This window comes from Leptonychotes weddellii, chromosome 12 (genome assembly GCF_054177405.1).
Source record: "Leptonychotes weddellii isolate Sample4059 chromosome 12, ASM5417740v2, whole genome shotgun sequence".
Lineage (NCBI taxonomy): Eukaryota > Metazoa > Chordata > Mammalia > Carnivora > Phocidae > Leptonychotes > Leptonychotes weddellii.
In genome coordinates, this window is record NC_138380.1 from 83714001 (window position 1) to 83729785 (window position 15785).

General features: G+C 40.2%; 1 protein-coding gene across 1 annotated transcript in view; it reads left to right on the forward strand.

The window, feature by feature from the left end:
* The window catches only part of SUGCT (succinyl-CoA:glutarate-CoA transferase), a 641807-nt gene that overhangs the window by 352066 nt on the left and 273956 nt on the right, over positions 1–15785 (forward strand). The gene's annotated exons all lie outside the window — the stretch shown is intronic.

Here is a 15785-nt window from a genome sequence, read left to right on the forward strand (position 1 = left end):
CCTCAGTGAGGGTTCTGGCCTTTGTGTTGAAAGCTGCTTTCTGGTCTAAAAGGCAACTCGGTTTCTGCTGAATATAAAGTTTTATTTATTTTCCCTCAGAATATACTATCTCTTTGGAGGGAGAGAATCGACTTCCAGGCTGAATGCTACTAGGAATACCATCACCTCTATAAATATGTTCAGCCTATACTCGCATATAACTTTAAAACACATTTTATTTTATTGCAAACAAAGAAGGGGTTCAGTGAAATCATGAGGAGAAGTATACAGTGTAAACCAGAGAGAGAAATAAATACATACTGTGCTAGGTTGTAATAAATATTGACAATCCAGACTGAAGTCTATTTATTTGTTCACAGAACACACACCCATGGAACGTGGTATGTGCTAGGTTCTGTGGATGTGAGGCAGTAGGAGACTTACTCTCTGTCCACAAGAAGTCAGTCTAGTTGGAGGGACAAACATGCGTAGGGATGATCACAGTGAGGTAGGATGAGTGCCGTGAGACAGCATGGGAAGTAATCTTGAAAGCTCAGGTAAGAATATAAGTTATGCTGACCCAGCCCAGGAAAAGCGGCTCTGCAAGGGGTAGGGGGCTCAGTTAGGCAGCCTGAGAACCACAGAAAGACTGGAACACAGGAGCCCGCGCAGGCCCGCATCACACCTGGTTTGCAAGCCGTGAGACGCCGCCTTCAGCTCAATTACAGAGTTTTTCAGAATTGTTCAACTTGAGCTACGTGATCTTGGAGAGCTTTCCCAAACTTTAAGGATCCAGATTGTCCAGACTACAGAAGCATCTATGAGATGCTTGAGCGTTGTTCTCAAGAGGTCGTAGGTCGCTGTTTCCCCATGTCACGTTGACACTTTCCCTTGGCAGCGCGATAGCAAAGCAGTAACATCTGTTTCGGTGCGACTCTGCTGTGAGTACATTGAAGGGGACAGGCCGTGGCTCAGGGCAGCCTGCAACGTGTAAGGAATTTCATATGGAGAGAATTCGACTGTGGTTCTGAAATTAGGGTGAAGAGGAAGTTGCTTTTATTACTGTGGCATAAGAGGCCCCTCTGCCCTCGATTTCTCTTTCTTTTTCTAATTTGTAACCATTTCCTGACTGACGTTCGCGTTGCATGCTTTCTCGCAAGTTCCCCAATGCTTCAGTCGGTTAGTTACTGGCTAGGGCTGCACCGGGCGGGCCAGCGTCCCTGCACCTGCGCTCACACCATGAATAGATCACAGGGGGCCTGGTGCTGGCCGGCCAAGCCAGATGGAACTGTTCAACCCCGTGTCCTCCGCCACGACGATCATGCGCAGGGAGCCTGCCCGGCTCGCTCCTCTCATTTTCCTTGTCAGCATGACCAAGATCAAAGTGCAAGACGGCTGCATAAATGATAACCTAGAACTTGGCCCAAACTCAGAGGCTGCTATCAGGGCAACGTCCCCCATCACACTTTCCCCAAAGGCATGGAAGGAAAAGGGCAAATTACTTTTAAGTATAGCCTTGCTCACACAGCCGCTTCCAACCACCCCCCTCGCTTTGTTTCCTGAACCCATCAGAGTCGTATTAATCAGTTGGTTCAGGAATTTTAGATTTCCTGACCTAATCACAGGATTTGGGACATACTGATTTCTGTTTATATGAAGCTGTGGCCGTGATTGCAACATCTGTACCTGGCTGAGCTCACATCTGTCCTTCCATATTCAGGCATTGAGATGCTTCTGGCCGTTCTCCTGAAGAGTGGGGGTGAATGATCTCTGCTTGTGTTGTGAGCAGAAGATAATTTACTTCCGGCGTTTTGTTTAAAACAATATTGACAAGCAATGTTCATAATGGCAACACTAATCTAGGGCAGTGATCTAACGGGTAATAATTACCTTTGGGCTTGTGTTCCAGATTTTTAAAAAAAATACCTCGCAGTGTTTCTAAGTTTACTTATGTCATGCTATACTTCCTTTCTTTGAGATGAATATTGGTGCCTTAAAGAAAGGAAGACATGGACTGGGGATATAGCCTAAAGTTAGGGAGTCACTGGGAATTGACCAAGAGGAGTCATTCTTTTAGAAAAACAACACAAGTTTCAGTTAACAAAATTTCTAGGCTTGTTCTCCAGATGGACATTGCCTCTGACATAGAGCATCATATGGAATAGGCCTGGAAGGTTGAGATTGAATAATGCCGTTCTTGCTTAATGCCATCATAAATACCCAGTGTTTTCTTTATCAATATGATTGATTATGTTTTATAACAGGTGACAATTCCTCCCTGGATTTCCAGACATCCCAGCTAATCCATGTGATTATTCTCACCCCTTTCTGAAAACAGGTATCTCTATATTAATACCTATATAGATCTATAGCTCCATATATCTACCCACACCCACACAGGCCGATGTAGCATTAACTGGTCGTGGAAAGCTAAAGTGTAGACACTTTCCACGCTCCTGTCATCTTTACTAAGCTGCCACGTTTGTGCGTGTGCGTGTGCATGTGTGTGTGTGTGCATGTGCTCACGTGCACGCACACTTGATCTTGACCGTATCTTCACTTCTGTCACGGGGGCCGCATTTCAAATGCTCTGCTTTCTTTCTCAGAAAATGCTGGTGTGTTTTGGAAATACTGAGGATGATCCCAGTCAGTAAGCACCATCCCAGGTAGCAGGTCCCGGGACTCAGACAACTTGGGTTAGATCTTCCAGGGGGATTCTTGCTGAACTTCTCTGGGTCTCATGCTCTGCACCCGTAAAATGGTGATACTAATGAGTACCACAAAGGGTTTTTAAAAGGAATAAATTAAAAGATATAATGTATGAAGAGACATGGCTTTAGTGCTTTGAATTCTGGCCCTGGAGTTGGCGTATGTGAATTTGCATCCTGGCTTTGTTTCACAAAAGCTGTGTAGCCTCAGGCAATTCATTTAATCCTCTGTGTCTCAGCAAAAAAAAAAAAAAAAAAAGACATAAGTCGTGTAAAGAGCATAGCGCCTGGCACATAGTAAGCACTTGTTAAATATTTGCTATTATTATTAAATTATAACAGCTATGCAGATGTTAATTTCCTTACGATAGGCCGATAAGACGACAATGTCTGACTCTGAGGGCGAGTGGTTTTTCTAAGCCTATTCTGACAAGTGATCTGGAGAATTTAGTGGCATGCCAATTAGCATTTGGTTGATATAACCTGCTGGCTTTGTGAGGGAGGGAATGTATTTGTAGGTTTAAGCTGAAAGTGTGATCGCATGCATGTGTCCTAAAGACACCTGGAGTCATTCAGCTTGTCCACTTTTCAAGAACCCTTCGATGGTAACCATGAGAGTTCCGTAGCATTGGTATGGTTGCAGCTTTTCTGTGGGGATAGTTTTAATGACTGTTGTTCTGCAGGTAAGAATTGAATTTTCTCTTTCAGCAAAAAAAAAAAAAAAAAAAATCAGATGTTTGTAGACGAGTTGTATCACCTTAACTGATATCTGCAGTCTGCAGAAAAATGTTCCCTTGTCTTCCCTTAGTTAAATATTTGCCAATTTTATCTCTAGAATTTCTCGTGTATTTTTCTGTTTTTCCACAGTTCTACTTCTGAGCCTCCTAAGAGATTTCCCTTCTTCCAGGATCTTTTCTTTCTAATTCTTTTTGCATACCTTGTCAGAGACACTTACTAAAGCTTGGGCTCTATTCATTTCATGGCCAGGCCTAATGGTTCCTCATCTTTACCTAGGATGCCTAGCCCCAAAATCATATTTCCATGACTCCTTTCTGCATATCCTGTCCCACTAAACTATGCTATTCTTACCTAAAGCATAATTTTATATATTATTATTATTTTAGAGAGGGAGAGGGGGGAGAGAGAAAGGGTGGGGAGGGGCAGAGAAAGAATCTCTCCCTCTGAGGTGGACTCAGTCTCACAACCCTGAGATCATGACCTGAGCCAAGATTGAGTCAGACACCTAACCGATTGAGCCTCCCAGGTGCCCCCATATTTTTATATGTTATACATTTATGGTCACTTCTGAACCATTTGTTTATAGGAATTATGTGATCTTTCATATAGTGTTTGATATATAATTTCAAACTATCGTGGTGCTACCAGACCTTATCTCCTGTTGGCATAAACTGTGAGTATTGTGAGCCCCTGGAGCTGCCTCAGTCCCCAAGGAAGGAGGAGGAGTAAGAACTTCTAGAACTCCCGGGAGACAGAGAGGGGGTTGACCCCTGTGGCAGTCCACACCCTCCCCTCTGCTCAGCGAAATTGTTCCTCTGTCCTTTTTTTTTTTTTTCTTCATTGAATTGGCCTTGTGGATTTCTGCAATAGCTGAGTATCGAGCTTGTAGGTCACAAAAGGCTGCTCTCCAGCATGGCTGTCCCTTCTTCTAGTCCAAGATCCGCTTTCATCCCTTGCTGTTATTTACTCAAGAGAAGGAGTGGGGGAGTGTGGTGCTGGGCAGGCAGCGGAGTCACGGGCGACCTGGTGCACCTGCAGCTCAGAGGAGCTTCTGCGGGGCGGAAGTTGAGGTGGTGGTAGAACGTGTCCCAGCCCCTTGAGCGTGCCTCGGAGTCACCTGCATGGCTTTCTGAAATAGACTGCTGGACTCCATCACTGAATGTCTGATTCAGGTAGATCTGGGGTGGGGGCTGAGATTTCGCATTTTGAAACACGTTTTTGGGGAGCTCGTTATATTCGGAAGTACAGTGTTGCTGAACACTGCCTGATCGTGCAAGTGCTCTGTACTGACATTCCTCGGTGTGGCTATGCATGTAGTTCAACTGACCTTGAGAGCTCTCTGCAAAGCTTGCCATTTGTAACACTCAGATTGAATGCCACCTTTTTAGTGATCTCTTATGAGTCCCTCAGCCAGGGCATAAAACAGTTATTGTATGGTCTCTTCTCTCCAGTTTCTTAGGAATTTATTTGCCCCTCATAGTAATTACTACCACCTACACTCTATAAAGTAGGCATGTCTTAACTTTGCTACTTGAAGGCAAATGTATTAGTCTCATTTATCTCACTTCGCTAAATGCTTTACACACACTAGGTTCTGTTGGCGCACTCTACCTACATCTCCTTGGAGATTTACCACCTCTGTGTATCTATCCTCTAGCTTCTGTATGCTTTGTTCCAACCAACCTGATTTGCTAGAGGACTAAACATGAACTACTAGGGCCACTTATCTCAGACACATGAAGAGCTAGAGTATTCGAGAAGTTTATACCCCCAGCAGAGTGACCTGCAGCTAGTGCCGTAGTACAGAAACCCTTGCCTTGAGGTGGACACATACACACTCCACAGCTCTCACAGGATCAGGCTGAGACAGGGAACTTACCTGAAATCAAACTCTTGTTTGTCGTCTTCTCCTTCACTATCCTGTCTTTCTTACTCCCCCAGTGGGTTTCTCCTGGGAGCACTTACTGAATAAATCACTGATACATGAACTCTTGTCTCAGGGCCTGCTTATGGGGAATTGGCAGGTATTGTGTAAATGCCTAATGAATGAAGAAGTGCTTGAGAAGGAATATAACATCATAGTCGGAGCTTGGACTCCAGAGCCAGACTCCCTGGGTTTAAATTTCAGTTCTGCCACTTACGAGCTCTGTGACCTTGGGCGAGTTATTTAACCTCTTTGTGTTTCAGTTTCTTTATCCATAAAATAGAGTTAAAAGGTTCTTTATGGGGGTGTTAAGAGGATTAAATAAATTAATACTTGTAAAGTACTTAGAATAGTTCCTGGGTAGGATAAATGCTAATTAAGTGTTTGTAAGAACAAATTAAAAAATAAGTGCATTTTCACTTCTTTCAGAAATTAAAGAAAACATAAGTAATTCTTTTTTTTTAAAAAAATAAGTAATTCAAAGACATACTATGTTCAATGATAGGAAGGCAATATTTAGATGAAAGTACTACTCAAAGTGATCTATGGATTCAGTGTAATCCCCATCAAAATCCCAAAGGCTTTTTTTTTTTTTTAAGAAATAAAAGTCCTAAAGGGACTCTGAATAGCCAAAATAATCTTGAAAAAGAAGGATGAATTTGGAGGACTCACACTTCCCAGTCTCAAAACTTATTGCAAAGCTATAGCACTCAAAATAGTGTGGTACCAGTGTAAGGACAGACATTTCATGGCTGTGCCTCGTATATGCAATAAAAACCCTCATATATGTGATCAATTGATTTTCAGCAAAGGTCCCAAGACCTTTGGGAGGGCAGTCTTTTTAACCAAAGTGTTGGATATCCACACACAAAAGCTTATACCATATACAAAAATTAACTCAAAATAGATCAAAACCCTAAAATGTGAGACCTAATACTGTAATACTGTTTGAAAAAAAACAGGGGAAAATCTCCATGACTTTGGATTTAACAGTGATTTTTTGGATATGATTCCAAAAGTCCAGACAGCAAAAGAAAAAAAAATAGATGAAATGGACTTCAAGTGGACTATCAAAATTAAAAACTTTTATACATCAAAAACCACTATCAAAGAGTGAAAAAACAACTCATAGAAGGGGAGAACGTATTTAAAAATCATATATCTGATAAGGGATTAATATCCAGAGTATATAAAGAACTCCTACTACTCAACAACAAACAGTCCAATTCAAAAAAATGGGCAAAGGACTTGATTAGACATTTCTCTGGAGAAGATATACAAATGGTTGATAAGCACATGAAAAGATGCTCATCATCACTAGTCATTAGGGAAATGCAAATCAAAACCACAGTGAAATACCAGTTCACACCCATTAGGATGGCTAGTATAAACAAACAAAACAGAAAATAACAAGTGTTGGTAAACATATGGAGAAATTGAAACCCTTATGCAATGTGGGAATGTAAAATAGTACAGCTGCTGTGGAAACAGTTTAGCAGTTTTTCAAAAAGTTAAACATGGATAATCTCATTTACAATTGCACCAAAAACAATAATATATCTAGGAATAAACTTAACCAAAGAGGTGAAAGACTTGTACTCTGGAAACTGTAAAACACTTATGAAAGAAATTCAAGACAACGCAAAGAAATGGAAAGACCATCCATGCTCTCATGGGTTAGAAGAACAAATATTATTAAAATGCCTATGCTACCCAAAGCAATTTACAGATTTAATGCAATCCCTATCAATATACCAACAGCATTTTTCACACAACTAGAACAAACAATCCTAAAATTTGTATGGAACCACAAAAAACCTTGAATAGCCCAAGCGATCTTGTAAAAGAAAAAACTGGAGGTATCACAATTCCAGATTTCAAGTTATATTACAAAGTAGTAGCAATTGAAATGGTATAGTCCTGGCATAAAAATAGACACATAGATTAATGAAATAGAATAGAAAACCTAGTAATAAACCCACAATTATATGGTCAGTTAATTTTCGACAAAGGAGGAATGAATATGCAATGGGAAAAAGGCAGTCTCTTCAACAAATGGTGTTGGGAAAACTGGACAACTACATGTAAAAGAATGAAACTGGACCACTTTCTCACACCACACACAGAAATAAGCTCAAAATGGATTAAAGACCTAAATGTGAGACCAGAAACCATAAAAATCCTAGAAGCAAGCATAGGCAGTAATTTCTCTGATATTGGCCGTGGCAACATTTTTCTAGATATGTCTCCAGAGGCTAGGGAAACAAAAGCAAAAATAAACTACTGGGACTACATCAAAATAAAAAGCTTCTGCACAGTGAAAGAAATAATCTGAGAAACAAACTGAGGGTTCTAGAGGGGAGAGGGGTGGGAGGGTGGGTTAGCCTGGTGATGGGTATTAAAGAGGGCACGTACTACATGGAACACTGGGTGTTATATGCACACAATGAATCATGGAACACTACATCAAAAACTAATGATGTAATGTATGGTGATTAACACAACATAATAAAAAAAAAGAAATAGCAAAACTAAAAGGCAACCTATGGAATGGGAGAAGATTTTGCAAATGACAGATCTGATAAAGGGTTAGTATACAAAACATATAAAGAACTTATTACAACTCAATTCCCAGAAACCAAATAATCCAATTAAGAAATGGGCAGAAGACATGAACAGACATTTCTCAAAGAAGACCTATAGATGGCCAACAGATACCTGAAAAGATGCTCAACATGACTCATCATCAGGGAAATGAGTAAACTCATTTGTGGAATTTAAGAACAAAACAATCAAGCAAAGGGGAAAAAAAAGAGACAAACCAAGAAACGGACTCTTAACTAAAGAGAACATACTATCAGTATGTTGCCAGAGGGGAGGTGAATAGGGGGATGGCTGACATAGGTGATGGGAAAATAAAAAGAAAAGAAAAAAAAAGTTAAACATGGAATTACCATATGGTCCAGTAATTCCACTAGTAGGTACATATCCCAAAGAAATGAAAGCAAACACTTAAAAAAAAATACTTATATACCAATGGTTATAGCAGCATTATTCACAATAGCCGTAAAGTGGAAACAACTCAAGTGTAGCTTACAGATGAATGTATGAACAAAATGTTATATGCAATTAAATATTATTCAGCCATAAAAAGGAATGAAATTCTGATACATGTACAACATGGCTGAACTTCAAAAACCTTATGCTAGGTGAAATAAGCGAGACACAAAAGGACAAATATTGTATGATTCCACTTAGCTGAGGTACCTAGAATAAGCAAATTCATAGAGACAGAAAGTAGACAGAGGTTACTGGGTGGAGGAATGAGAGTGGAGGGTTATTGTTTCATGGGCACAAAGTTTCTGTTTCGGATGATAAAAACAGTTTGGAAATAGTGGTGATGATTGTATAACATTATGTATGTACTTAATGTAACTGTATACTCAGAATTGGTTAAGATAGTTAATTTTACGTTACACATATTTTACCAGAGTAAAAAGAAAATGCATTAATTCTAGTCTTTCCTTTTGCTAGTCCTACTCTGTCATTGGGACTTTGATTATCTGTCTCATTAATGTTTCTTTTCTCTCTCATGAAAGAAAGACAAGTGACTTGTCTGTGGGCATTTAAACAAAGTGCTTGAGTAGCCGTGAATTGTTAAGCATCCAAATAAAAGCAGAGAAATGAAAAAAAGACCATGAATAAACATGAATAAATAAAAAATAGATTATTTGAAAATTCTTTAGGTTTAGTCAGAATTTGTTATAACCCCATGAGTGCAATGAGTCAAGTTTAATTATCAACGCCATAAAGGAGTCTGAGCCTAGAGTTTTCTTCAGCTTTACCGTTTATGATTTTATAAAAGCTGTCCATATGGGTCCACTTGGTTTGGGCTCATAGGCAAATTGGTCTCCAGCCAGATGCTCCATCTTCTTATGTATCACACCTCTCCGTAGAGCTGAAACGTTCCCCTGAAGAGAAACTTTTAAAAATCCCACAGACTCTAATTTAGATTTGGCAATCACTGTGCTGTGATGTTTCAGCGTTTTAGACTTAGCAATAAATAATGTTTTAAGATTTCCCATGCCTGGTGTCTTAGTTGCTGTGCTGTTTGTATCTATAGGCAAAAACCCTAGACATAAGAGTAAATTAAGTCTAATAGAGTCTCTCATTGGCCAAGATTGTTCTTCCCACCCCATCTTCTCGGATCCTCCTCATTTTTATTATAAATAGTGAAATGAAATGAAAGAAGGAGGAGAGGAAGTTCATTTGTTCATGAGATAGCGTTCCTCAAGAAATCAGTCGACAAGTTTGAATAATCTTCATGACATTTACTCTGATATATCTTTGTCTTCGCTTCTTATAACTTTGACATCATTATTTTAAGACTTTTTGGCCTTCATCTGGCCAGTCCAGTGTTGGGGGTCTGTGGGACAGAGGACTGACCCACTCAAATATATATTATCTTGCATCCAATTTCATCAAAAGTGATACAATAGGAACTAAAGGCCAAATTCCACTTAACAGTAACTTTCTCGAATTCAGCCAGTCTCACACTTATTTCAAACAAAACTACTCTAAGTCCTTTCTGGAACAAGATAAGGCATAAAGAGACAAAACAGTAATATGTTGAACTATTTAATACAAAAAAAATTGAATATGCAATAGTATATTTTTTATCTTTGCTCCTTGGATTCAAATCAGCTCCTCTTTTGTCGTTGGTCTATGATTCTTAGGTGAAAGGGGAGTTTGTTATAAATTAGCCTGTTTAAGACATCTTGATGTATGTTACTGGTGGATTTGTTCTCAGATATATCTGTAAATATAATACATCTGTTCATCCATTGTGCATGGAGTTAACTGTGATGAGAGATGAGTAGCTCTGAGTTCGTAGCTAGGTTGACCAAGTGAGTACTTAGTCGATACCCACTGGTTGAAAATCTGAGCATTTGGAAAGGGACACACACATATGCACACATATATATCCATGTGAACATAATACATACAGGGACAATTATGTATATTCCGCTGACAGTGACATGGCCAATGGACAGAGAGACAGAAAAAGCACAGGGCAGAGGGCAGCATTCATTAAGGTTTTGCTTGTCAAACTAATTTCTGGGGGTTCCTTGCTCTCTCCACACAAGGCAGAGAATTATTCTCACAGAGTTAACAACATCACAGCATGCTCCCTTATGGCAAGCACAGAACTCCTGGAAAGTCTCTTAGGAGTGATATATCTTGTTAAGTGGAAATCCTATACCCCAAAGATCTTCGATTCCGGAGTAGACATTATACTGATAGAGACAAATTGGTTATTTCCACCCAACCCTCCAAACCCCGCTATTCGGCTTGGTATTGAAAATCGAAAGTAAACCTTTATTTATTTACCTTTACTGCAATACTTGCTTGGTGGAAGTCTATTGATGTGCAGTAAATCCCTAGTGGGAAATTACTAGAACTAACAAGACTAGGAATATTTGTTTTCAAATGGATTTTTAAATTGACCTTGATAGTTTTCAATGTTTCTTAATTAGTGTTTGCAAATCTGCTGATTTTATGAAAAATCTGTTTCTTGCTGTATTAGAATGTAGCATCACAACAAAATTAGCATTCCATATGTTGTTTTGTTAAACATACTTGGTGACTTTCTTTAAAATCCCTTGGGAAATGTTTTGAAATTTGTTGAAACAAATATGCAACACTTGAAATTAAATGGTGATTATCACCACATTGTTCTTTCTTTAAAGCATCGCCTGTGTTTGGATTCATTTAGGAGTGCTATCACTGAAGACATACCCTTCAGAAATTACTCATGAATGGGTAAGGCTTAGATACAAGCCTTTCTACCTAAGTAAGTAAAAGCAGCTTGCTACAGAATTCTAGCATGCTCCCTTATGGCAAGCACATCATGATGCCATGATGAAGCACATCTACCTTATCAAAGGCTGGAGTGGCAAAAAAAATAATAAAAAAGACTTTATTTAGGTTTTCTCTTCTCTAAGTGGAATGAGAAAACTCAGCTCCCTTTTCCCAAAATCTCCTTCAGAACTCATAATAGGAACAGAAGTTTATATTTCATCTCAAATTGGACAACTGGATTGCCTCCCATTGGTAGCACTGATCATTAACATTCAATCGTTTATTGCATCTGAGGTGTGGAAAGAGTTGTCATGTCCAGGTTGTCATTTCAGGCTTAAAATTTAGACAGCAAACAAATTGAACATCTCCTATATGCCAGGCATTGTGCTAGGGACTGAGGTTTCTGATGGGAATAGCACATAGTGGATCAATAGCTCTAATCTCAGGGCATCACAGTTTAGTAAGCAAATAATGGGCAGCACACTGGGGCTAAGGGGAGGTGTTCAGAGATTTCCCAGAGGAGTTGATGCTTAAGCATAAAAGCAAATGCACAGTTTACCAGATAGAAGAGGCAGGAAAGGATCTTCCAGGAGGGGTGCCTGATTCATATGAGACACTGAAGTGTAAAAGTTTGCGGGTTGTTGATGATGGTGTGATGGCCATTGGTTCAGTGTGGCTGGAGCATGGGGTTCAGGGTGGGCCTGGGGGTGGGGGAAAGCATTTGAAAGGTAGATGGGTGTGTTTCTCCACCATGCTGAGGAGTTTGGATATGGAGAGATTCTGAAAAATTTTAAGAAGGGACAGATATTGATCAGTTGTATGAGACAGGTGAAGAGGCTAAACACACTGGAAGTGAATCCTAACAGTGGAATTAAAAGGCTCTCTTCTTGGGGCACATGGGTGGCTCAGTCGGTTAAGCATCTGCCTTTGGCTCAGGTCATGATCTCGGGGTCCCAGGATCGAGTTGAGCCCTGCCTCAGGCTCCCTGCTCAGCAGGGAGTCTGCTTTTCCCTCTCCCTCTGCCCCTCCCCCCGCATAGGCACTCTCTCTCTCTCTCAAATAAATGGATAAAAAAATCTTTTAAAAAAGGGGGGGCTCTCCTCTTTTTAGGTCTGAGAAAGATTTAGGAAGACCCGATTTCACTTGAAGGAATGAAGGTCAGAGTGAAGGAGTCATGATGAACTCCAAAGTTTGTGGTTGTGCTTACTGAGGAGATCATGGTTAGGGAATGTAGTAGAGGTTTTGAGGGGAAGGAAATGAGTTCTCATTTGGACTTGCTGAGTTTGAGGTTAGTGTGGAATGTGTAGGAGGTATGGATCTTTGCCTTGGCTCAGATAGCTGAGTGTTTCCTGCCTCCCTCTAGTGGTTAGGGGTTTTCTTCCCATGAGAGGAGGGTCCAGGCAAGTGAGCGGGGTTAATGCTTGTCCCCTAATAGCAGCCGAGCGCCACTTGCTTGCATGTGCTACTGAAGGGGCTCTCTTCAGCCCCCTGTCCTGTGGGTACTCATGGAACAGAGCTTGCTAGGGTGTGGACTCCTTTCCTGCGCCTTCCAGTTATCCTGTCATGCTCGCTCATGGTCAGACTTGAAGAATTTGTTAAAAAACTTTAGCTCTTTGCTTCTTAGCAACATTTATGGCAGTCATCTCTTCTTCCCATGCTTTGCCAAAGGCGAAATATTTCCTGTGCCCCACCTTTTCCCAGAGGGCTGATCCCTTTGGACTTTGGTTCACCTGGTTGCCCTGCTTCTTTAAGCTCAAGGATGTGCTCAAGAAAAGTCACAGTTTGTAAATTATTTGGCTTTTTCTCATTGTTGGGGTAAGAACCTCTTGTGGTTTTCTTCATTCTAAATGGAAGCAGCACTCCCTCTAGAGAATCAATTTTGACAATTAAAGAGTTGGCAGTTGCTTTACAGCATGATCTGAAAGGACAGGTTCTGGTAGGTAGTCATAGTAGGACCGTAGGTACATTTGAGAGGCTTTTCTAGATTGTTGCCCAAATCAGAACTTTCCATTAGGCTGCCTTTACCTACTATCTCTCTTACCCCTCAGCACCTTGAGGACACCACCTTGCAACTGAGGGTACATAGAGCAAAAAGCAAAACGAACTATAGTGTGTCCCTAAAGCTCTAATAATTCAATATGGACATGTTGGTTTGGAAACTCAGACTATGGCAGTTAAAAGAAATATGGAGGATGGGATAGTTGGGCACACACATTGTATTTTTCTTCTGTGAGTTAGATGGTAGGAGTGGGGGTGGTCTGCACATTTTATCTGTAAAGGGCCGGCCAGACTGTAAAGATTTCAGGCTTTGCAGGACTTAACAGTCTGTGTCTCAGTCACTCTTGCAACTGAACTCTGCCATATAGAAAAAAGCAGCTGTGGTTAATACACAAACGGGTGTGCTTGTGTTCTAATAAAACTTTATTTATAAAAATAGGTGGCAGCTGGATTTGACCTACAGTTTGCTTGCCCCCGAGTTATAGGATTGATACAGAAAATTCAGCATACTACATCACCATTTTGTTCATGACAATCTATCTACATTACACAATTTTGCAAGGACACTCATTTAACCCAGGCCTCACCTAATGTAATGAATCAGAATATTTGCCTGTGAGACAGGATTCCTCTTTGCTATAATATATATGTGTGTATGTGTGTGTGTGTGTTTCTGTATGTATATACATTTATGTATATAAAATAACTGAAAGGAAGGAGACATACCAAAATATTAATCTTTCTTAGATCTGAGTTGTTGAATTATAGGCAATTTACTTGTTAAAAATATGCAAAGTTTCAAACAATAAGCCTGTATGACTTTTATCATTACTCCAAAATTATTTTATTTATTTATTTTCTTTTAAAGATTTTATTTATTTATTTGACAGAGAGAGACACAGTGAGAGAGGGAACACAAGCAAGGGGAGTCGGAGAGGGAGAAGTAGGCTTCCCGTGGAGCAGGGAGCCCAATGCAGGACTCAATCCCAGGACTCTGGGATCATGACCTGAGCTGAAGACAGACACTTAACCGACTGAGCCACCTGGGTGCCCACCCAAAAATTATTTTAAAATAAAATAACACTAATATATGAATGATGGGGGAAAGGAATGCACTTGAAATTGTTCTACATGTTAAGAGTTAATGTTAATCTATTGTTTACTTTCCTCAAGTCATTAATCAGAATCTCAATTTCTTTTCTTGCTAGAGACTTATCCATTCCTTTAGACTCTGATTTAACATCTGAGACTGAAGATAATTTTGTAATATAAAAAAGGCTTACTATTACTAAGACCTGGGCCAGTGGTTCTTGTTAACATGGCCTGTCATAGGAGGGGCTGGGCCTGACTTCCCGTACCCAAGGATGGAAGGACTCAGATCTCACTAGAAATTAATTTTCCTTTCTGCTACTGAATTGGACACTGTAAGAGACATTTATTAATTAAGAACAGCCTTTTAGTATATTAGGAATGAAGATAATTTTCCAGCCTCCAAAGGGCCCAATATATTCTGGTCTAGATAAAAGGCACTTGGTAACTGTATTCTCTTAGAAGTAGAACCACATCCAACTTCCTGTGCCATGGGAAGAATGATGCCCTTTGACTAGAAGCCCTTTGACTAGAAGCCCTGGATCCTGCAGAAGTAGGATGGGCACTGGAAACATGTTGTGGATGTGGTCAGGTATCATTATCAGGACTGGCCTTTGGGCAGTTGAAAAACAGGCAGGATTCCTTGTTACTGTCTTCCTACTTCCCCATTCCGTAGTATTCTTCCAATTCTGTACTACTACTCAATCACTATTAAGAATCTAAGACACAACTTTTGTCCCCTAGATCTCTTTTTTATCCAGAAGCTGATGAAGCCTGCTTTCTGCTTATGGTCACACTGGGCAGAATCTGTTAGTCCACTAATTCATGAAACACACTGATGACTTAAGTGACTAAGTTGCAACACCGCTCAGGTGTATTCTGCAATGTTAAAGGGAACATGGTTTTGATGAAAGGAACAAAGGTCTAATGTAATGGTGGATACATTTCTGGGCCTAGTTTGTTACTGCTGTATTTATTATTCTGTCTTTATGGAATGCTCTTTCTACAGACAACCATGGGGCTTCCTCCCTCATTCGGGGCTCTGCTCAAATGTCACCCCAACAGAGGATTTCCCTGACATGGTGCTCTTCCTTTTTTCTCTGCTCCCTTTCCTGGCTTCATTTTCATCACATTACTCATCAACACCTGGCTTTAGATATAGATATGTATTGTGTGTGTGTGTGTTGTGTGCATGTGCATGTGTGGCCTTTCCCTCCACTAGAATATAAACGCCATGAACTCAGTTATTTTACTGTGTTCATGGTTATGTTTCTAGCACCTAGAACAGAGCTTGGGTATAATATATGAATAACAAATATCTGTAGATTGTTAGATGACTGCTTCACTTGGAGCATCTACAATTCAGTCTTCTTTTTTTTTTTTTATTCTTATGTTAATCCCCATACATTACATCATTAGTTTTAGATAAAGTGTTCCATGATTCATTGTTTGTGCATAACACCCAGTGCTCCATGCAGAATGTGCCC